This window comes from Chiloscyllium plagiosum, chromosome 30 (assembly GCF_004010195.1).
Source record: "Chiloscyllium plagiosum isolate BGI_BamShark_2017 chromosome 30, ASM401019v2, whole genome shotgun sequence".
Classification (NCBI taxonomy): Eukaryota; Metazoa; Chordata; class Chondrichthyes; order Orectolobiformes; family Hemiscylliidae; genus Chiloscyllium; species Chiloscyllium plagiosum.
This window is the reverse complement of record NC_057739.1, coordinates 21,207,411-21,232,838: the sequence shown is the minus strand read 5'-3', so window position 1 is coordinate 21,232,838 and position 25,428 is coordinate 21,207,411. Positions and strand designations below refer to the sequence as shown.

Here is a 25,428-nt window from a genome sequence, read left to right as displayed (position 1 = left end):
CAGCCTTCAGGACTCAGAGGCATAGGCTCATTCAGCACAAAAACAGACCTTTCGGTCCAACTCGTCTGCACTGAGCAGACATCCTAATCTGACCTAGTCCCATTTGCCAGCATTTGGCCTATACCCCTCTAAGCTCTTCCAATTTAAATACCCATCCAGATGCCTTTTAAATATTGTCAATTGTGCCTGCCTCCATTACTTACACTAATAACTTGTTCCATAAATGCACTACCCTCTGCATTAAAAAATTACAACTCGGGTCCTCTTTAAATCTTTCTCCTCTCACGTTAAGCATATGCCCTCTTGTTTTTACTCCCCCACCCTTGTAGTAAGATCTTGGCTATTCATCCTACCAATGCCCCTCATGATTTTATAAACCTCGATAAGGTCACTCCTCAGCCCACGACACTCTAGGGAAAATAGCCCTAATCTATTCAGCCTCTCCCTATAAATCAAACCCTACAATTCCAGCAACATCCTTGTAAATCTTTTCTGCACATTTTCAAATTTCATAACATGCTTCCTGTAGAAGGATGACCAGAATTGTATTCCAAAGGTGGCCTCACCAATGTCCTGTACAGCCACAACATCCCAACTCCTATACTCAATGTTAGGTCTCTGTGTTCGGCAACACTCCCCAGGTCAATAATTCTTAGGGCTTGAGCACCTTCTCCCATGTCCTTACCCTAACCCTACATACCAGGCCTTGTCATCTCATGGGCTGCAGCCACAACCATCCATTATCAGCTCTTAATGCTATCCATTAGCAGCTATTGATTCTCCTCATTCTTTGCCAATTCCTTTGTCTGTTAACTGTTGTTCTCTCTCTCTGGGCTCCATCACCACCTATTGTTTACCATATCCTGCGCCCCAGCTTTGAAATGTTAACTCTACTTTCTCTCCACAGATGCGGCCAGACCTGCTGAGATACTCCAGCATTTTCTGGTTTTGATACCTACATTTTGTTTTACTCTACAGCTCTCTTCTCATTGGATCAGTAGGTGTTGCCTCTCACAGATGAGACCACATGAGTCCTTAAAGAACCCATATACTTATAAGATAAAGATGGCAGCACGCACATCACAACTAAGGAATTACATGAAAAGACATTTTAAGTTAGTACACCAGTTGGATTCACATTCTGTCTCAGTCATTATAGTTTGTGCTTTTTCTGAAAAAAGTGATAAGCCACTGTGTGAAATCATTTTTTCTTCCTAGCTTCTGATCTTTACTGTAGAGCCCAATGCTATTTCAGTGGCCAATGTCACAGTAACACTTGAAATCCCAACTCACTCTCTCAAACAGTCACTGGAAGAATGAGGGAGGAGGAATGGATTAATCATGTTCTATCTTGAAATATTTCAAGTATCATTTTGAGATAGCATTCACAGTGTCCATCAGCTGTGCATTTGTATTCATAGTTTGTACAGCTGCCTTTTCAGTTCTTCTATGAATTTTGTTGGCCAAAAATGACTAGCGTCACAGAAATTTTGTAAACAACTATTTCCAGTTGTCATATTTTCAGTTTCAGTTTTAACATTTGACCCTAGTGGATTGAGTAGGATGACTAGTTCTGAAGATTGATAATTTGCAAATTTAGAGGGAAAATTAAGTAAGAACTGTAATACAGCTTGACATGCTCAACCAATAGATTCGTATGTTCTAAGATAGATAACCACAATAAGTTCTTATCAAATAAAAACATTGGAACCAGACAAAAATTTGAGAGTACAGGAAACTTGGAAACAACTAAATGACTTGACAAACTGTACATATTTCCATTGGTTTTTGTTTGTGTTTTCCTCCTAATTCCTCACATTCCCACTATATTCTCGAATCACTGCTGGGTAATTAGCATAAAGCACAACTAAATTTCAACTAGCTAAAATCTCTGCTGCGAAAAGACTGAGTTCCAGAGAGTTCTGTTGCCTGCCCATTGCTAAGGCTTGGGTTGGAGAAGAATTTGGAATGTGAGGCAGAAGATCCAGTTGTTGTTCCACATGACAATACCAGTGACATAAGTATACCTAGGACAGAGGTTCTAATGTAGGTGTATGTGAATCCTGGTGCACAATTTAAAAACAGAACCTCAAAGGTCATAATCTCCAGATTACTACCTGAATCATTTGCAAATTGATAAAGGGCAAATATGATTAGAGAAATAAATGCATGGATTAAAGACTGATGTGGGACAAGGGAGTCCTGGTTCATGGGGCACTGACACCATGCTGGAGAAAGTAAGATCTGTACCATTGGGATGGTCCACACGTGAACAGAACTAGTGTTCTCCTGAGCTGCATACCAGGAAAGTACAGAGGACTCCAAGCTAAACAAAAGTCAGGGGACGGTGATAAGTTTCAATCTTTAGAAAATCAAAGGGTAGAGTTGAGGCAAGAGAGCAAAATAGTGATAAGGGGTATCACATGCAGTGTATGACAAGAGGGATCAAGAGAGGGAAAAAATGCACAATTTAAAAATGACAAGTTGTCTCTTTCAGACAAAAAAGATGAGATTTTCATCCTTTCAGTATGTTGTGCAGAACTGTCTGCCACTCAGGATTATTAAACACATTAAGGCAGAAGTAGATTGGTTTTTGTTAGGCTATTGAATCAAAGATTATTGGAAATAGGTGAGAATGTGACTGATCAGCCAAGATCTTATTGCATAGTAGAGCAGTCTTGAGCAGCTATGTGGTTTACTTCCACCTGATGAAGGAGCAGCACTCCAAAGGCTAGTGCTTCCAAATAAACCTGTTGGACTATAACCTGGTGTTGTGTGATTTTTAACTAGATACTGGTTTGACTGCTTTGGGCTCTCCATCAGTGAAGGTGCACTCTTAATATTTACTATTTTACTCCATGCAAGTGTTTGAAGCAAAAATGTCAAAGTCTGAAGCAGCATCAGATGTTCCAGAGTAGATATGTGGTAGCAGAATGAGATGATAGTGGGCGGCACGGTGGCACAGTGGTTAGCACTGTTGCCTCACAGTCCGAGTGCTCCGGCTTCCTCCCACAGTCTAAAGATGTGCAGGTCAGGTGAATTGGCCATGCTAAATTGCCCGTAGTGTTAGGTATAGGGGTAAATGTAGGGGTATGGGTGGGTTGCGCTTCGGCGGGTCGGTGTGGACTTGTTGGGCCGAAGGGCCTGTTTCCACACTGTAATCTAATCTAATCTAATCTCAGTCTTCACCACGGTGCCCAGAGTGTTTGCCCATATTATTACCCTTGCTCAATAAACACATTCACACAGATTCTCAGCAAATATTTGGCCAAGCAAGTTGTGCAGGCTCTCTGTAGAGCAATCCAATTACTTCTATTTCACTGTCCCCATTGTAATGTAAGTTCATTTTGAGAGTCAAATAAATTTTGTTTTGAAATCACTGATCATCTCTACTTGGAGCATCCCTTTTGGCAGCAGGGGCTTCATCAACCTATGGAAATTCTGTTGGGTGATACCTTTTTGTAGAAGTGTGTTGGTATTTGAAATAAAAGCATTCGGTTGTTAACTTGTGCCTGCTGTCTTTTACCAATTTAAATACCATAGAACAAAGAACAATATAGCACAGCAACAGGCCCTTCGGCCCCCCAAGCCTGCCCCGCCACAGGATCCGTATCCCTCCATTCCCTACCTATTCATGTATTCATTCAGGTGCTTCTTGAATGCTGCTATTGTGTCTGCTTCCACCACCTCCTCTGGCAGTGAGTTCCATGCACTCATTGTCTGAAAAAAACCTGCCTGAAACATCTCTTTTAAACATCTCCCCTGAACTTGAACTTGTGTCACCTAGTTATTGACCCTTCCACTGGGGTAAAAGCCTCATATTTTCCACTCTGTCCATGCCATTTACAATCTTACAAACTTCTTTCAGGTCCTCTCCTCAACCTCCTGCATTCCAGTGAAAATAAATCTTTCTTTGTAGCTAACATCTCTCATAGCAGGCAACATCCTTGTAAACCCTTTCTGTACTCTGTCCAAAGCATCCACATCCTTCTGGTAGTATGGTGACCAGAACTGTACACATAGGTTGTGAGTATTAATGTACTCAATGTGTGCTGTGACTTCAAGAAAGTTTTGGAAATTATTGAACATATTGATGTATTCCAATTCTGCTTGTCTATGAATCCAAAGGCATTATATGTTAACACAAATAAAGGTTTTATCTATCTCGATCATTGAATAGATGAATTAGTAAGAATGAATCATTAACCCTCAAAAACCAGAGAGTGACCCTCAAGAAAATTTCAGAGAAAGAACTATTTTTACCTTTTTCCAAATTCTGATGAGTGTGAGGAGGAGGGGAAAGGTTGGTTGGGGAAGTGTGTTTTGGAATTAAGGGATCTAGAAATAGGAGAATACAAAGGCCATGATTTGTGCCCTTGTCTTGCCTTGTGGTACTAACTAATGGACACGATATTTCTTTGTCCACCTCAGATAAACTTGTCATGATCTTGTACAAATCTCCATTCAGCCTTCTTCCATCTAAGGAAATCAACCCCAGCTTTTCCAATCCAATCTTGCAGCTAATATCTCTCATCACTGGAAACATTCTGGTATATCTTCTGTTCACTTGCTTGCAGTCTCTAACATAGTTCCTAAATTGCGGTTGTCAGAACTGAACACAAGAATCTGGTTGTAGCCTAACCAGAGCTTTATAAATGTTCAGCATAAATTCCCTGCCTTTGGTCTCAATACCTCTTTTTATGAAGCCCAAGATCCTATATATTCTGTTGAGTCCTCCTTGAATGTTTCTTTCCACTTTTAAAAGGTCTGATCATATCAACCATGATACCCTTCTGTCCTAGAATACAATTAGAACCATACCTTTAAATCTAGCACCGACTCTTTCCGCGCTGAAATGCATCACCTTATAATTCCTTGTATTAAATTTTATCTGCCACTTGTCTGCCCATTCTGCTGGCTTATCTTTGACCTGTCGTTATTGATAGGTATGATTCTTACTGTCTGTCACACCTTCCAAGTTTAGTATTTTATTTAAGTTAGAGTCATAGAGTCTTAGAGATGTACAGCATGGAAACAGACCCTTCGCTCTAACCCCTCTGTGCCGACCAGATATTAATAGCTCTGAAAGAATTAATGCTGAAGTTGCATTACCTCCACAATCTGATGATATTGTACAACCTTCGTGTAGAGAAATAAGTAGTATGCCATGAGTTCCCAACATATACAGACTTGAGAAACCTTATAGATAGGCACCTGATTGTTGTAATTGCACTTGGTGAGTTAATGTTAATTGTGTCAATTGCTAATGTGAAATAAATTATACTATATGAGGCCCGGATGTCCTTAGAGAAGGAGCATGTGGTCTCTACTAGCACTCTCAGGGTTTTCAGGGAAAAGGGGCACCGTGGGGTGTAGAGTGTTTTAAACCCCCTCTGATTCTATTTTGATTTAATCACTACCCTCCCTTTACTTTTTTGATCACTTAGGGTTTGCCCCTAAAGAGAAGGGCACTGCTTGTCACTTGCCACTCGGATGTTTTTTAGATTTTTTTTTCCTGGTGGTGGAAAATGAATAAGGCTTTCTGCACTTGTTGTTTCTTCAATGTGTCCTACACCTGCATACACATGACATGGGAAAAAAAGAAAAAAGAAGGTATACTTTGTTATGCAAGACATAGTCTTTAGTGTCTGTCCTCTACCACTGATAATTGGACAGCCTTTAGACTTAGCAAAGGGAGAGAATTAAGGGTCTTCTACTGAAATAGTTGTGTCCTTACATATGGGTTAAAAGCTCTGGGTACAAGTCATTTTCCTTTTAAATTCATGCTCTAATGTTACCAACTAAGGCGTGCAGTACACCGAAAAGTTAGTTCTTTCCTGTTGATTTGGTTCTAACAGAATCCATTTCCTTCAGCAACTTTGTCTACTCATCAAAAAATTTTGTTACTAATGCACTCTCAGGATGTGGGCATCATTGGCGAGCCCAACACTCCTTGCTCATCCCTGATTGTCCAGATGGCAGTTTAGAGTTAACTACCTTGCGTGGATCTGGAGTCACATGTAGGCCAGATCGGGTCAGGATGGCAGATTTCCTTCCCCAAAGGGAAGCATTTATTGGATTACTGAAGCTCAAACTATCTTTTGAAAATATACATTAGCTTTCCTTAATTAATTCAAACAAGTGTCTGTAGATTATTTTCCCCCTTACTGCTGTTTCTCACCACCCATTGACGTTAGTTGGTAGTTAGTAGGAATATTGTATACCATTTCTTGAATAAGGCTGTCATGTTTTCTACTCTTCAGTCTTCTGGCATCTCCCTCCATATAGAGAAGACAGAAAAATTATGACAAGCACTTCTGCAATCTCCACGTTTGCTTCTCTTGCCAACTTGATTTACAAGCCATTCCAGGTGACGGAACCCCTTTAGACATGGCCAACTAGTGCATCCTGCCAATCAGATTTTACCCAACATGTTGGGCTAGACTTATTGCAGCCTGTTGCAGTTGGAAAGATGGCAGACAGGATCAATTATTCAGAAAGCATCCACATGACAGTCCCCCAGTGGCAGAAAAAACTCCAACTATTTGTTTTTGTTAATTTATGGAATATGGGCATTGTGGGAAATGCCAATGTTTATTTCCCATTGCTAATTGTTCTCGAGAAGGTGGTGTTGAGTTGCCACCTTAAACACTGCAGTCCCTGGGATATAAGAATACCTACAGTGGATTTAGACAGGATTTTGGAAGTGACAGTGAAAGGACAGCAATATTGTTCCAAATTAGGATAATGCATGACTTGGAGGGAAACCTACAGGCAATACCCTCATGCATCTGCTGCAGTAGAGGCTGTGGGTTTAGAGGCTGTTAGTGAAGGAGGCTTAGTGAGTTGTTGCAGTGCATCTTGTAGACTATACACACAACTGTGAATCAATGGTGAAAAGAATGATTGCTGAAGGCAATGGATGGGGTAATAATCAAGTTGGTGCCTTTGTTCCAAATGCTGTCACACACATTGCACACATTCAGGCAAGTGGAGAATATTCCGACACACTCCTGACTTGTGCTTTATAGATGGTGGACAGGCCTTGTGGGGATAAGAGTTTGTTAATGAGTTTTTAGGCTTCGACTTACTCTTACAGCTACAATATTTATGTGGCTGATCCAGTTCAACTTTGGACTAGTTTAATAATTCCTTCTCTTTCCAGCCTCCTGATTTCTGCTTCTACCTTTTCCCATAATGTAAATGGCACTGGGCGTGCCTTGCAGAATCATGGAATTCCTTCTTGGTCAACATGCAAGGTGGCCTTGATTCCTTTGATAGTCCCTAGACCTTTCTGAAAGATCTCTGGGTATTCAATTCGGACTTCACTCAGGCAGCCATTTTCTAGTCAAAAAGTGTTGAGCCAATCTTGGTGAATCTTCCTCAACCCATTGCACTCCAACAGCCTCGGGCCCGAGCGTTTCACTACAATAAGTGGGAATTGAACCAGATGCTTCTCATACGAGACCAGAACTGAAGTTGTATCCTGAACCTGTCGGGGTTTCCTGGTATATGTTCTCAGTCTGACCGAGGTCTTGTGCAAATTTTATTACAGACTGGTTCTACAATCACTGACATACCTGCTGCAGTATTAATCTCCATTAGAACCGGGTGACCATTTAACCAGACGTTTAGTTTGATTGGTTCTGATTTGGATGTTGCCAAGCAATTTAACTGTTCCAAGCTAGATGTAGGTGGGCTTTCTAGATGTGCACTCTCCTGGATACTGACCTGTGAGTTCTTTTACTTAATTCAGGCCGAGTGGGACTCCTTTGCTACCGTGAGTCCACATACCACAATAAATACAATGGCTTGTGGGTCCGGATCCTGAAAAAATGTTAAATGTTTGGCCAAAGTTTGAGTCACTCTGTTCAGGATATGTCCTGAGTGAGGCTATGAAGTTGCCTTCACTCAAGTGGTGTTCCCCAAGTTCAGTCAAAATGGTGAGTGTCCACTTCCATCGGCCTTACCTGTAACTTATATGCCCCACTTGCTGCATTTTCCATTGATAAAGCTAGTTGTAGTGCCTATCTGTGGGCTTCAGCTAATAGGTGCCTTTGAATGGTCACATCATTAATCCCACATACCAAACAGTCTCTCAGCATCTCATTCATGGTTAAATCAAAGTCACATGCCTCTGCCAGTCATCTTAACCTCTTCAAAAATCCCAACACTGATTCCACCGAACTGTGGAATAAAACTGATAGCATCTCAGAATTCAAGGAGTCTTGGGGCCATATTATTCCTTAACTAAATCCACTAACTCATCAAAGGTTTCAGTATCTGCTGCCTCAGGAAATCTTAGATTCCTAATAACCAAAAATATGGTGGGTCCACAAGCTGTCTGGAGAATTATTCATTGCTTTTCATCTGCCCCAATGTAATTGACCTGGAAAAAAAATAACACATTCTTTCTGCATACTGGGCCCAGTCTTTGGCAGCAGGATCAAATGAGTCAAACTCCCCAAATAATGGCACGATGCCAGAAATGCTCACTCTAACTCAAAGATGTATGTTGGGAGTGACTTTCTTCAGGAGTATATTTTGTCCTTTCGTCACTACTGAAATAACTCCACAGAGATTGACATCCATCACCAAGTCACCCTTTATTTACATGTGCATAGTACTTTACACTGGTCTGGCTTCCTCAGAGCCAGCGCTCAGTGTGAAGAAAACCTCTGACACGCCGTTTATATCTGTCAGCCAGGGCTCCCTGATAGGACCAGATTAACAGCCCCAATCAGGGACCTCATTCTGTGAGGTCCACATGGCTGACCTCTTTACAATCATGAGGTATGATTCCAAACTGCAAAGATTTTTCCTCAATTTCCATTTAACCCAGTTTTGATTTGGGTTCCTTGATTCTACATTTGGTTAAATGTTGCCTTAATATTCATCTCACTCTGACCTCACGTCTGGAAATAAGATCTTTGTCCATGTTTGAACCAAAGGACAGAATGAAGTCAGCTTTTGCATGGCCTTGGAGTTCACTTCTAAAATCAATAGTGGGAATATGTTCTAAATAGTGAGTATGATATGAAAAAACCTTGTATCAGGTTTGAAAGGGAGAAGGTAAATTATAAACCAAAGCTTCAAAATTTAAGTAAGGCACAGACTGAAGAAATAAGCAACGAATTGATCACAGTGAAATAGTCTAAAATGCTAATGAATGAACCAATAGACAAAAGCAGCTCCTTGACATTTAATTTAGAAAGGGAGCACAAACTGAGTGCTAGTCAGCAGTTTATTGTTGAGCAAGAGTCATTTGATACCACCATTGATGATCCCTTCCACCACGTTACTCAAAGCTCAAGAGGGTACTGGTGGGATACTAATTAGACAAGTTGCATTTGACCTGCTTTTGAGGACCTGGACTATTTAGTGCAGTGCTAAGTAGGTTCCAATGTAGCAACTGTACGAGAACAGCTTGGCTAGCAACATGACTAATTCTGGAGCTGAAGTTTTCAGTGCTGTTGCTAGAAATGTTGACACTGCCCACGGCCATTACAGTATCCAATACCACCAGCTATTTCTTGATATCATGTGAAGTGAATTGAATTGGCTCAAGGCTGGTATCTGTGATACTGGGAACCACAAGAAGAGACCAAGATGAATCATTGATATGGCGTCTTTAACTCAAAGATTTTGACAGATACTGTAGCCTCGTCTTTTACACTAATGTACTGGACTCACATATCCTTGAACTTGGGGTGTTTGTGGAGCCTCCTCCTTCAGTAAGTTGTTTAAATTGCCCACTGGATATGGTAGGACAGCTTAGCTCTGATCCATTTTTTGTGGGATCATTTAATCTGTCTATTCCATTCTGTTTCTCCTTGCTACACCTCTCCAGCTTCCACCTGAAATATATTAAAACAGCCATCCCCTACTGACAAGCCCTATGCATACACAGGATCTGTTCAGATGAGGAGAAATGTGACAGGCACTTGGAAGTACTCAAGGATGCCCTCATAAGAACAGGGTACAAAGCTCAACTCATCAACTGCCAGTTCCGACGTGCCACAGCAAGAAACTGCAATGACCTCCTCAGGAGACAGACACGAGCTGCAACCAATAGGGTACCCTTCGTTGTCCAGTACTTCCCAGGAGCCAAAAAACTACACCATGTTCTTTGCAGCCTGCAACACATTATCAATGAGGATGAGCACCTCACCAAGACCTTTCTCACGTCTCCACTACTCACCTTTAAACAACCACCAAACTTCAAACAGATCATTGTTCACAGCAAACTGCTCAGCTTTCAGAACAACTGCATACAACCTTGTCACTTGGACGCTGCAAGACGTGTCAGAGTGTCGACACGGATACCACCATTACACATGGGGACACCTTCCACCATGTACGTGGCAGGTACTTATGTGACTCAGCCAATGTTGTCTATCTCATGCTGCAAATAAAGTTGCCCTGAGGCATGGTACATTGGCGAGACGGAGCAGAGGCTACTGCAACGGATGAATGCACACCGCACAACAATCAACAGACAGGAGTGTTCCCTCCCAGTTGGAGAACACTTCAGCGGTCCGGGGCAGTCGACCTCGGACCTTCAGGTGACCGTCCTCTAAGGCTGACTTTGGAACAGGCAGCAGTGAAAGGTGGCCGTGCAGAGGCAGATAGGCAAGATCGGTACCCATCGGGATGGCTTCAATTGGGACCTTAGAGTCAAGCGGCATGGTGGCTCAGTGGTTAGTACTGTTGGGTTCAATTCCAACCTCGGGCAACTGTCTGTGTGGAGTTTGCATGGGTTTCCTCCGGGTGCTCCGGTTTCTTCCCACAGTCCAAAGAAGTGCTGCTTAGGTGAACTGGCCATGCTAAATTGCCCATAGTGCTCAGGGGTGTGTAGGCGAGGTGCATTAGTCAGGGGTAAATATAGGGTAGGGGAATTGGTCTGGGTGGGTTACTCTTCAGAGGGTCAGTGTGGACTTGTTGGGTTGAAGGGCCTGTTTCCACGCTGTAGGGAATCTAATCATGTCACACTGCAGGGTGACCCAATTGCACTACACAGACACACATATACACACACGCACTCCTACCGACACACAGACACTCCAACAGACACACACACACTCTTACAGACCCATGGACTTACACAGACCCTCTCTCAAACACAAGTTCTCTCTCATACACTCACACATACACTTCCACACTCACACAAACCCTCTCACAGACTTATACCCCTTTACAACTCACATTCACACACATACACAAACACTCTCTCACAGACACTCACAACCCCTCCACAGAATTACATTTTATTTTGCTCAAAAACTACATGAATCCATGTAAAATTCTGTAACTCCCTTTTTTTAGAAAGCATCAGTCTGAACATTGGGGCACAGACAGCCTCAGACAGGACACCTCACACCTTCAACACATTATCTGAGCTGACATGGCACCTATTAAAGTTCAGATTAGATTAGATTACTTACAGTGTGGAAACAGGCCCTTCGGCCCAACAAGTCCACACCAACCCGTCGAAATGCAACCCACCCAAACCCATTCCCCTACATTTTACCCCTTCACCTAACACTAAGTGCAATTTAGCATGGCTAATCCACCTAACCTGCACATTTTTGCACTGTGGGAGGAAACCGGAGCACCCGGAGGAAACCCACGCAAACACGGGGAGAATATGCAAACTCCACACAGTCAGTCGCCTGAGGCGGGAATTGAACCCAGGTCTCTGGCGCAGTGAGGCAGCAGCGCTAACCACTGTGCCACCGTGCTGCCCATTTAATCTAATCAATAGAGACAATATCTGCCTGCAAGGTAATCATTAATAGCCCTGAGTCATCCCTTTAATGAAAGGCAACTTTATTGACTGCCAGTGACGTACTGAAATAAACATCGAGTGGAAACCGGTGGCTGGCAGTTTTTCATTGCATGCTGACAACCACCTACCCCCATCCCTGCCTCTTGTCTTCGCATTGAGAATATCCAGCATCATAATATGTCATTACCACCCACCTAAATGGGATAGATTTTACACTGATCTAGAAACTCAAAACTGGGTGTCTGCAAGACACTGCCAGCCTTTAGCAGCAGAACTGTAATCAAATTTCTAATCTCATGATCTGACATATCCCCCACCTTAACATTACCATTACACTAGGTGTCAAACATAGAAATTGCTGGAAAAGCTCAACAGGTCTGGCAGCATTTATGGAGAGAAATCAGAGTTAACGTTTCCAGTTGAGTGACACTTCCTCAGAATCCGATCTGACTTCCGCAGTCACCTGACCTGAAAGGTTACCTCTGATTTCTCTTCACAGATGCTGTCAGACTATGTACTTTTCCAGCAATTTCTGTTTTTGTTTATGATTTGCAGCATTCAAAGTTCTTTTATTTTTTAAGCTAGGTATCAACTCTGGTTAAATGAAGAGTGCAGGAGAGCATGCGTGGATGTCACACCAAGTATATTAGATGGAAACCTGGCAAAGCTACAACACAGGGCTAATTGCATGGCAAACATAAGGAGGAGCAGAATGCAATCGACAGATTAAATGATCCCACAAAATGTGGATCCAAGCTAAGCTGTCCTGCCACATCCAGGGGGCAATTTAAACAACTTGCTGGAGGAGGCTCTGCAAACGTGGTTAGACCTGGCAAAGACAATGTTGCAGATCTTAGATGTGTTAAATGCATGGTCAGAAAAGGGAAAAAGGTCTAACCGAGTTCTATAAATTTCTATTTTCAAGTTAAAGGTGGGGTGAACATCAAAAACTCCTTTAAAAATCAGTGGAAGCATGGTTAATGTATTTAAAAAGCACATGGGGAAACAGACAAAACTATTAATTAAGGATACGTTGGATGCCACATCTTCAGTGTGCCAGTGAATCCGCGGTGGGCTATGAGCTTGGCAGAGTCTAGAGGTATGTGAGCTTTATAAACTTCACCACTGTCAAGGTAAGTAAATTACAGCTTTCTACCTATTTCCAGCTGCGAACTAGACTTTCATAAATCATAGTAACCAAAGCAATTATTTTCCTTAACCCTGTCTCCTGGCCTGCCAGTTAGAGTCATAGAGTCATAGAGATATACAGCATAGAAACAGACCCTTCAGTCCAACCCATCCATGCCGACTAGATATCCCAACCCAATCTAGTCCCATCTGCCAGCACCCGGCCCATATCCATCCAAACCCTTCCTATTCATATACCCATCCAAATACCTCTTAAATGTTGCAATTGTACCAGCCTCCACCACTTCCTCTGGCAGTTCATTCTATACATGTACCATCCTCTGTGTGAGAAAGTTGCCCCTTAGGTCTCTTTTATATCTTTTCCCTCTCACCCTAAACCTATGTCCTCTAGTTCTGGACTCCCCAACCCCAGGGAAAAGACTTTGCCTATTTACCCTATCCATGCCCCTCATAATTTTATAAACCTCTATAAGGTCACCCTCAGCCTCTGATACTCCAGGGAAAACAGCCCCAGCCTGTTCAGCCTCTCCCTATAGCTCAAATCCTCCAACCCTGGCAACATCCTTGTAAATCTTTTCTGAACCCTTTCAAGTTTCACATCTTTCCGATAGGAAAGAGACCAGAATTGCACGCAATATTCCAACAGTGGCCTAACCAATGTCCTGTACAGCCTCAACATGACCTCCCAACTCCTGTACTCAATACTCTGACCAATAAAGGAAAGCATACCAAACACCTTCTTCACTATCCTATCTACCTGTGACTCCACTTTCAAGGAGCAATGAACCTGCACTCCAAGGTCTCTTTGTTCAGCAACATTCCCTAGGGACCTGACCATTAACTATATAAGTCCTGCTAAGATTTGTTTTCCCAAAATGCAGCACCTCGCATTTATCTGAATTAAACTCCATCTGCCACTCCTCAGCCCATTGGCCCATCTGGTCCAGATCCTGTTGTAATCTGAGGTAATCCTCTTCACTGTCCACTACACCTCCAATTTTGGTGTCATCTGCAACCTTATTAATTCTACCTCTTATGCTTGCATTCAAATCATTTATGTAAATGACAAAAAGTAGAGGACCCAGCACTGATCCTTGTGGCACTCCACTGGTCACAGGTCTCCAGTCTGAAAAACAACTCTATTCCACAACCCTCTGTCTTCTACCTTTGAGCCAGTTCTGTATCCAAATGGTTTGTTCTCCCTGTATTGTGTGAGATCTAACCTTGCTAATCAGTCTCAAATGGGGAACCTTGTCGAACACCTTACTGAATTCTTAACTTGTTGACTTTTTTTGCCATGACAAAATTTTTCATTGGCTGAGATGACTTTTATGGCACCCCAAAAGCTTCCTAATTTTTTCTCTCCTCCCCTTGAAATGCTCCACCCTTAAACTTTCGCCTTCCAATCAAACTGACTTACATGCTGTCTCCACCCATTAAAAAAGAAACTCATTGGAGCTTGCACAAGTAAGTATGGCAGTTGCATGGTGCCAAATATTCTGTCAGGTCTTAAAGCCATAGAATTGTCTCGCACCTAAACAAGAAAGTAATTCTCTGTAAGATTCATTAAAGACCATACAACAAAAGCTGTAAGGTAACAAGCAGCACCCCCTCTGATGATGAAGGGATTTCCCAGGATACAGTACCTGCAATGCAGTCAGAGGTTTACTTTGTCATTTGTGATTCTTCTGTGGAATACTATTACCTGTAAATGAATGAAAAAGTACAAGTGTAAGAATACACAAAACACCAAGAGTACCTTCAAAACCACAAATATTTACAGAAAAAGGTGTAATTCACAAATGAATTTGTCTCTAAACAATTAGAAAGGAGCAGGTGAGTCTATCACAATAAAGCCACACATCCTGTCAATTACTGTATAAAGTGATTGTGTTTGTAGATAATTCAGTTTGAAACAAACATCACTGATAATGAAATCCAAGACTCCTGGAACCCCCACCTCTATAACGTTACAATGATGTCACTACATTTGATTTAACAGGATTACCCTTGAGAAATCCCTGCCCGTAAGCATGAGCTGTTTCTTAACTCTGCTCGTGTGTCGTTAACTGCCCACACATTTACACCTTTGCAAATGATTTTTATTTTCCAGTGGCATTTAATAACATCAAGGGAGCGGGAAAAAACCTGCACAGATACATAACTTGATGCAAGTAGATTATACGATAAGATCATGTGTAGGTGACCATGTATAAATATATGCAAAACCCTCTACTACTTGCTGTTGTCTGACAATGTGTTCTCAGACAGAAGTGAATAATCCTGAAGGCAGAGCTTTGGACTGGAGATTCCAGAACAGAAACATGAACTTTATAAATGTGGCCTGCTTAGTGCTCAGTCTCATTTCTACAGCAATATCTATAGGAGTTTTAATCATTTACAGAACAGTGAGTAGCAGTCACTTTTATTTTTAAAACAGTTTTCTTCCTTTGTTATGTAGCCTCATTTAAATATACTTCCAGCACCAAATTTATTTTAAACAACATTTGAACGTAACAAAATCGAATATTGTGGACCTATTCTAGTTGACATGGCTTAGTAAAATCTGATTGTGTCAAGCTTGAGGTCGTCATGTAAACGATGCTGTTTCACTGACTGATTTCTTACAAGGTTCATTACAACAATTTTATGAAATGTGACTACCAATGAGCTTCTTAGGTGAAATTACAAATGGTATATTGTACTGTACCTAGGTTATTTCAGTTTCTAGCTGGTTCAAGATTTAGAACATTGTTAATATGCAAGCAAAATTTGGATTTTTGTAACTATCTGATATTCTTAATGTCTTTGAATTGTTGGTAATGAGACAGCACAATCTTAAATTTGATCAGCATTCATTCTATATCAGAACAGGCTATACTATTGTTTTGATATGGAGAACATGTCACCAGAGTTGGACGGTTTGAGCTATAGGGAGGGGTTGAGTAGGCTGGGGCTCTTCTCCCTGGAACATTAGAGGCTGAGGGGTGACCTTATAGAGGTTTATAAAATCATGAGGGGCATGGATAAGGTAAATAGACAAGGTCTTTTCCTCAGGGTGGGGAGATCATAACTAGAAGGCATAGGTTTAAGTAGAAGGGGCAGATTTAAAAGGGACCTAACAGGCATTTTTTTCACGCAGAGGGTGGTGTGTGTATGAAATGAGCTGCCTGGGGAAGGAGTGGAGGCTGGTACAATTACAACATTTAAAAGGCATCTGGATGGATCTATGACTAAGAAGGAGTTAGAGGAGTATGGTCCAAATGCTGTCAATATTTATGATATCTGGTCGGCATGTATGAGTTGAATCAAAGAGACTGTTTCCACGCTGTACATCTCTATGACTCTATGACTCTTTAAAAAATATAGCCATGTACAAGATTTGGAAAGAATCCTAGTAGAATTCTTTGGACATTTTCTTGACATAAACTGTAAATTGTCAGTGCAAATTTGGAACAGGACGAGAGAGGGACTTTGAAATAAATTGAGGGATGATGACTCAAATCTACAATAGCGGAACAGCTCATATTCAGAGAACATTAAGACCATATTCATAGAAACAAATTAAAGGTCTATAGTCAGAATTAGGCACGAGATTTATTATAAATACAGATTTGTTGTAACAAAGAGTGTTATGAGGAGGTTTGTTCAAATTGTGAGTTAGTTAACTTTCAATGGACATGCAGGAATGTAAAGCATTATACCCACTAGAGGGCAATGAATACCAGTCACTGTGAGAAAGTTGTGCTTGTGTAACTTTATTTCAAACACAATAATGTAAACTTTTTTTTCTATTGTAATTCTTAAATAGTTTTCTTTTAGTTGAAATACTTTGATGTAGATGAAAATGGTGACATCATACTGCTCTTCAATTGCAAGAGTAATATTGCAGACAATAATAGGGCTGATTTAAATAATTGCTATTTGAATGTAATATGGTTTGGCAACTACATCCTATACTAATAAAGACCAAGATATGCATGTGCCCCTTCAGTTCAATGGCTCTGCATGTTCTATTCAAAGCAAATTTTCTCTTGTTGATGTTATTTTCCTTTTCAAGACAGCATTTTCCACATATTTAAGGGACAGTAAGTTGGTGACTGAATCAGAGTCATAGAGCTGTAGAGAACGAAAGCAAACTCTTCATTGCAACTTGTCCATGCTGACCAGGTATCCTAAATTAATCTAGACCCAATTTCCAGCATTTAGCCCTTATCTGTCTAAACCCGACCTATTCATATACCCATCCAGATGCTTATAAATGTTGTAATCGTACCAACCTCCACCACTTCCTTTGGCAGTTTGTTCCACATAAACACAATGTTTTCTGCATGAAAACATTGCCCCTTAGGTCCCTTTTATATCTTTCCCCCATCATCCTCAGCTTATGTCCTCTAGTTTTGGACTCCCCTATCCTGGCAAAAAGACCTTGGCTATTCATGCCCCTTATTATTTTCTAAACTTTTCTCAGGTCACCTAGTCACTAGTTCATTGTTAGAGAGTTGCGGTAAATCAGTGAGTTCATGTGTGTTCAGGTATGAATATATTGCTGAATATGATAGGAACAATAGTTGGAACATGTTGGGACTGGAACAGCAAAACTTAATGACTACAATTAAAAGAACAGTTATCGGTTACAAATTAACATTGTTAGATATCTGCTGATTACTCGAAAATAGGAAGAAAAACATAGTTCTGAATCTTTTAAACAATTATTATCACTGTAGTGGTTGATAACAGTGCAATCCACAATACAAAGATGAATCAAAAGGGACATATAGTGATATTGTGGAGTGGAAGAACGTTTGCTCTTTATAATTTAAATTTGAAATGTTAAGATATCCAATTGTGTTAAATATTGTTTCAAACCGGATCTCTATTCAGCAATAGTGTAGCTGTATATGTGTGTCTGTTTCAGTTCTTGGTGTTTCCTTTGCTCCCTGTTACTACCTGCTTCAAATGGACTACAGCAGCTCAAGGCAACTGCTGACTGCCACCTTCTCAAGGACAGGCAACAAATGCCGGTCAACCAGCAAGACCCACATCTCAAAAGAATATATATATTTTTATAAAATCTGCTTTAAGGGTCACAGGTTAATGATTGTGCAGAATTTTCTGTAAAATGAAATAGATGAAGAGCAGTAAACTCTTTTAAGTGTAGAGTTTTGGAGATCATTAACAGTGGGGGTGAGAATTCATGGCAGCAATAATTTCAAGGCTGATGTCTCATACCAAGATTTTTAAAAGTGCTTTACTTCACAATGATTTCTCGATCTTAGGCATGCCATCTGAACTTGACTGGCACAGAGGGTGAAACACCCTTGACCATGCTGAGGCAGTGACAAGGAACAGTCTGTCATTTCAGCCAGAAGAAAAACTAGTATAGAGATAACCAACTGAAATGGAAATGGCAATTTCAAACATTAGCAAAGTAGTGTTTATGTTTTTGATGTACTTGTCAATGAATAATTTATGAGTACTTTTACTGAAGTACCTTTAAATAATGGAAATTAAAGTCTTTAAGTTATATGCTTCTGAAACATATTGTATACAGAGCAAGATTCCAAAATCTTTGCCAAGACTGAATGTCAGTGAAAGTAGGGAATGGGGAACATTCTTGCGCGGTTCTCAGGAAAATGAAAAGAAAAAATGCTATCAACTTTGAAATATGAAGATGTAAAGTGGTTTATAGCTGTTGATATTTATAATTAAAAATAAAATGTAATTATTTCATATTTTGGATCCAGATAGTTACAGTCTTTTATCATTAAGTAGATTATGTTATTGGATTTGTTTAGAAGATATTACTATTAGTGAAATTAAAGGGAAGATGTTTCAGGTGTGCAACCCTGCTCAGTTTTAGACTTAGCTTCAATTTCAAATTGTCTATAATCTATTAAATTAGAAAAAAAGATATAAAAGTCTGCTGTAAGGGTCACATGTTGATGATTGTGCAGAGTTTGCTGTTAGTGACAATTTCTTGTAGTTTGCTTGTGCTTTCGGATATCTTCCGAGAGAAATCGATTTAGAGTCATACAGCATGGAAACAGACCTTTCTGCCCACTACTCCAATCTGATCATGTTCCCAAACTAAACTAGTCCCACCTGCCTGCATTTGGCTTGTTAAAGTTTTTTTTAAAATGAGGAATTTTACGGAATGGCAGTGTTGTAAGCAATGTTGTGCTTCCAAGAATCGATACATACAATGCTGAGCTACTTGGTCCCACACCATTTTATAATAGGAGAAGGTGAGCTCTATATCTAAAAAACCTAAAGGTGAGTGATAAAGTTCAGAGTGTTGGACCCCATCAAGGTTCAGAGCAGTAAAATTAAAACATAAAAGTAAAAGTTAAAAATTGTGTTGAATCATGAGATCATTTTCATGATGTCAGTCTTGGGTTTTAAAAGCCTGACACTTGCAGAAGTTAATGGGGGTGACGAGAGATGGAGTTCTGCAGAGTTTTCATGCAGTGTGAGCTTAATATTTAGAGTAAGATACAATGTAAAAAGTGTGGATTTCAATCCGATATAAATAAGCCTATTTGCAATGCAAAAGACCGGAAAGAAAAGGGCAGAAGAAAATTGTTATAAAGCGATTATGACACAGAATGATCCCATTCAGCCTACTGAATTGATGCTAGCTGTCAGTAGGTCAACCCTGTCAGTTATGTGCCCTCACTCTATTGTCAATCATTACATCAATAAAATACAAATGAGAAAGGTTCAGAAGGAGAGGTAGATAGAAGTTATTACAGATCAGTAAGCAATTGCATGTTTTACTGAAAGCTAAATAACAACAGAATTCTGTACATCTTATTAAAATGAACTTGGATGATATTGGTTAATTTATTAAGTTTAAGGTGCACCAATTGCAGTTACACTGCAGTTAGTATGAAGTCAAATATGAGGTCATTCTCACTGATTCTAATTTCCAACGGTATTATTGCTTTTGCGTTGATAGTTCTAAGTTGGCAGATAGATGTTTACTCATGATTCCTTTGCTGCACAGGTAGCTTCTCTTTCTACTAATTATGGCTCTACAAAAGAACTAAAGTTAGCACCGTGAAATATAAAGCAATGTCATGATTCAGTCTTTCAATGACAGTTCCTTTCAAGTCCTATTTATTAAATTATCTACTGGAAAACAATGCAGTCTAGAACATAATAGGAATGAAATTTATCTTTTCTTGATTTCAAATTTTACACAATTCTTTTTTAAAAAACACAATACCCTTTTCAAAGCCACCATATATGTGCTTTTTTCCCTCATGTCATTTAAAAAGTAATTTGACAGTTTTGATGTTTTAATTCCAAACTTAAAATTAAGTATGAAAAAGAAATTTGAATAAAATTAAAAAAAAACACATATTGGAGACCTGAAACAAACAGAATGCTGGTGAAAATCAATAGGTCAGGTAGCATCTGTAGAGAGAGAAAAACTTAGTTAATGTTGCAAGTCACTATCATACCAGGCATGAAACATTAACTCTGCTTCTGTCTCTCCACAGATGCTTCCAGACCTATTGAATGTCTCCAGCATTCTGTCTTAAAACTATGTACACTACATTCATTACTTTTAGATAAGGTTTATTCCTTTGTTTACCAATTCACAATATATGACACTATATATCTTGTATTAGATGTCACTGTGGTAAAAAGGATGCACATTATAAAACAGATCTCCTCTTCTTCCACAAATAACATTTCGCAAACAACTGCAGATGCTGGAAATCTGAAACAAAAACAGAAATTGCTGGAGAAACTCAGCCAGTCTGGTAGTATCTAGAGAGAAAGCATAGTCAACATTTTGGGTCCAGAAATTAACTCTGCCTTCTCTCCACAGATGTGGCCAGACTGGCTGAGTTTCTCCTGCAATTTCTGCTTTCATTCTTCTTCCTCCCCAAGCCAAAAACAAAACTGTTACATTTACTTACTTTTTTCATGGTCTCACTGTTCAAAACTACAAGGTTGCCTTCTCTGTAGTTTGAAATTCCTAAGTGCAAGTTAGTAACCTGCTAGATGTGCATCCTAGCACTGAGCAATTTGGTTATCATGTTGGTGAAAGTGCCAATTCCATAAACATTTAGAATGTGTATAGCCCCAGTTCTTGCCTCTGTTTTGGTGGTTGTCAGATTAAACACTGAAGAAGTTGTACTTTAAACATATACATCCTAAGTCTTGTGGCTAGTTGTCACAGTTTATTGCTGCAGTTCTTATCAGTCAACTGATTGTACCATTGACTTTGTTTTATTCATTACTATTTCTCAAACCCACAAAACCCATTTAAGAAAATAAAACCACTAACTGTTCTCAATAGGCTTATTTGATCATTTTTCTCCTATTATTTCATGAAATTTTTGCATATTTCATGGAAGGTTCACATCTTAGTAATTATGCAGGATGATATACGGTAGATAAAAGCTGAACTTAATCAGCAATTACAAATAAAAACGATTGCAGATAAGACAGAAAGAGAACTTACACTTATTTAATACTGGCCTCGTATAATGTTCCAAAGAGTTTCATAGTAAACAGAATACTTCTCATCTTGCTGCAAAAGACAAGAAATTCCAAGCAATTTGTGCAAAGCAAACATCCACAACAGCAAATTGATCCCCGTTAGAACATCTGCTTTTTTTAATTGAAGCTAATTGACAAATAAATATCAGCTGAAAAACTAGGGACAACTTCCCTCTTCTTCCAAATAGTGTCAAAGTATCTACTTCAGATGTTGAATACACAGTCAGTTGTTTGTGGTTAACATAAATGGTTTAGACTTGAATGTAGGACAGTTGATCAGTAAGTTTGCAATTGATACAAAACTTGGTGGATTTATAAATAGAGAGGAGGACAGCCTTAGGCTATGCGAAGGTATAGATGAGCTGGTCAGATGAACTGATCAGTGGCAAATAAAATTCAATCTTGATAAATGTGAGGTGATGTGAGGAAAGGCTGAGGCACTTGGGGTTGTTTTCATTGGAGAAAAGAAGGTTTAGGGGTGACTTGATAGAGGTGTACAAGATGATTAGGGGTTTAGATAGGGTTGACAGTGAGAATCTTTTTCCACGTATGGAGTCCACTATTACAAGGGAGCATAGCTTTAAATTAAGGGGGGGTAGGTATAGGACAGATGTTAGGGGTAGGTTCTTTACTCAGCGAGTCGTGAGTTCATGGAATGCCCTGCCAGTAGCAGTGGTGGACTCTCCCTCATTATGGGCATTTAAGCGGGCATTGGATAGGCATATGGAGGATAGTGGGCTAGTGTAGGTTAGGTGGGCTTGGATCGGCGCAACATCGAGGGCTGAAGGGCCTGTACTGCGCTGTATTCTTCTATGTTCTATGTACTTGAGCAGGACAACAACCAAGGCAAGGGAATACTTGATGGATGGTATGGCCCCGGGAAGCACAAGGATCAGAGGGACAAGTGGATAAAATGGTTAAGAAAGCATATGGTATTCATTAATTATTCAAGGCATAATGTTTAGGAGCAGGGAGGTTATGCTGAACTATAGAAAACATTGGTTAGGTCCTCTCCAGAGAACTGTGTGCAGGTCTGGCATTCACATTTTAGGCGGAGTGTGATAGCACTGAAAATGCTATCAGAGGGGAGAGACGTGTAGAAAAGATTTATTATGATTGTACCTGGGCTGGAGAGTTCCAGTTATAAAGAGAGATTGGAAAGACTGGAATTGTTTTCCTTATAGCAAAGGAGACTGAGAGGGGATATGACTGTGATGTACTTAGGAAAAATGTTTGCTCTTAGTGGAGGAATCAATGACAAGGGGACATTGATTTAAGGGGCAGAAGTTTAGAGGACATGAGGAAAAACATATTCCCTCAGAGAGTGGTGGGAATCTGGAACTCATTGCCTGTAAGGGTGATAGAGGCAGAACTCTCAACATTTAAGAAGTGTTTAAATGTGCACATGTGATGCAAAGGCATACAAGGCTTTGGCAAAAGTGAGAACAGCAGATGCTGGAGATTAGAGTCGAGAGTGTGGTGCTGGAAAAGCACAGCAGGACAGGCAACATCCGAGGAACAGGAACATCGATGTTTCAGGCAAATGATGATGAAGGGCTTTTGCCTGAAACGTCGATTCTCCTGCTCCTCGGATGTTACCTGACCTGCTGTGCTTTTTCAGCACATAAAAGGCTATGGGCCAAGTGCTGGAAAATAGTATTAAAATACTTAGGTGCTTGTTTTTGACTGGCGTAGACATGATGGGTTTTCTGATTTTATGACTCCAATTATATTACGATTTTCCAAATATTCTGCTGTTACTTTCTTTATGAATTCCAGTATTTTCCTGATGACAGATTTTAGGTGAACTGGTTTATAATTTCTTGCTTTTTAGCACTTTTATTTTCTTTAAGGGAAGTATGATATTTGCAGTTACCAAAAACTTGACACCTTTTCAGAATCTAGGGTATTTTGGAAAGTTACAGCCAATACTATTAGAACTACCTGTTGGAAGACTGTCAGATACAGACCGTCAGGAATTGCCTTCTTTTAGCTACAGTATTAGCTTTTCTCCTCAACCTCCTGCTATTCTTGGATTATCTTTGTGCCATCTACCATGAAGACAAAATATTTGTTCTAGTTTCTGCCATTTCATATTTCCCATCATTAATTCACTAGCCCAATTCTCTGAGGGACCAATATTTATCTGAATGACTCTCTCATGTTATTATTTGTTTTCATATTTCTGGTTAATTTACTCTTATAATGTGATTTCCCTTCTTTCTTCATCCTCCTCTGTTGGTTTGTAAAATCTTCCCATTCGTCTGGCCAATTTTCACGTTTTCTTCAAATTGGTATAATCCTTCACTCCTTAGTTATGAACAGATGATTCATCCTTTCTTGAAGAATTTTTATTTCTCAATGGGAGAATTATGAATTAATTTATTTAAATGTCTGCTACTGCCTAACTATCAATACTGCCCTTAGACCCAATATGCATGTAAAACTGGGTGTGACATTTTTCAATGATCACTGTTTCCCCAGAAAATCTAATGAGGTCATTATTTAATCCTGTTTCATGACACATTATCAAATCTGAAATAGTTTATTCCCTTTTTGATAAAGGAAGTAGCATTCTACAAAGCTGTCCTTAATACAGACAATTAACTCATCCTCCAGGCTAATTTTCCAAAATACATCAAGATTGAAATAATCCATGATAATTTCAGTGAGTTTCTTACAAAAGTGCAGTATTTTTATACACGCTCCTATCAGAGGAGCCTTAGAATATTCCCACAAGTGACTTCTTCCCCTGTTATTTCTTATCTCCACCCAAGGTAATTCTATATGTTAGTCTTCTGAGCCAAGATCATTCCTTACCACTATACATCTTACCCTTAATCTACAGTAATAACCCATCTTCTTTCTCTTTCTTCCTAGTCTTCTAAATATTTCAAGTATCCTTCTATATTAAGATCCCAACCTTTGTCACCATGCAACCATATCTAGATTATACTCAATTATTTATTCATACCAACAATTCATTCATCTTATTATAAATGCTGTGTATATTTTGATAATTAGATGTTCATCCTATCTTTTTATGATTTCCTTGATCTGTTTGCACTGGTGCAACCTTACTACTGCATTCTTGTATCCTTCCTGTAAAGTGTTGGCTATCATTTCCCAGAACACTGCTCTGAAATTCTCTCCTGCATTCTGTAGTTTAAAGTCTAATTTACAGGCTTAGATTTTCAGTTTGACAAGACCCTGGTCCCAGTTTAGTTTCGGTGAAATCTGTCACAACGTATAGGCTCCCTTTTTGTCGTGTACAGGTGCCAGTGTCCCATGAATTGAAATCCATTTCACCCATATCATACAATATTCAACTCTTTGATCTTATTGAGCCCAGGCCAATTTTCTCAAGATTCATGTAGTTATCCAGCAATTATTGTCTTTGTTGTTTTGTTTTTAATTCAATCTCTAACTGTTCACATTCACTGTTAAAAACTTTTCTTAAACCTTTCTGTGCCACTGTTACCCACATAGATCACAAGAACTGAATTGTTCCAAGTTCCTCTTCAGCCCTCAGATGATATCCATAACTCTGACACTAGACAAGTGGCAAAGTTCTCTCAACTTGCATTCTCAATTTCAGGTAATATTAATATTAGTGATCATCCCCTAGCTATACCATCCCAAATTTACTACATTCTGTTTTACTCCCCCAATTTGAATGTTCCCCTTCACATAGTGCTACATTAAGCCTGCTCATTATTCCTGAGGTCCCTATTCCTCTCCTCACCTGCTAAAAGAACCTCAAGCCTATTGGACAAGCACAAGAGTGGAGACTTTTCCGGTGATACCATTTGAATCTCCATGTTGCCTTCACTTGTTACCTAGGTAAAAACAATGACTGCAGATGCTGGAAACCAGATTCTGGATTAGTGGTGTTGGAAGAGCACAGCAGTTCAGGCAGCATCCAAGGAGCAGCGAAATCGATGTTTCGGGCAAAATCCCTTCATCAGGAA

The 25,428-nt window shown here is 39.9% G+C and overlaps 1 long non-coding RNA gene across 1 annotated transcript in view; it reads left to right on the top strand.

The window, feature by feature from the left end:
* The first annotated feature begins 19,102 nt into the window (after positions 1-19,102).
* The window catches only part of LOC122564794, a 38,458-nt gene continuing 32,132 nt past the window's right edge, over positions 19,103-25,428 (top strand). The window contains exon 1 of the long non-coding RNA XR_006316002.1: positions 19,103-19,185. This is a non-coding gene — a long non-coding RNA (uncharacterized LOC122564794). The remainder of the gene's footprint in view (positions 19,186-25,428) is intronic.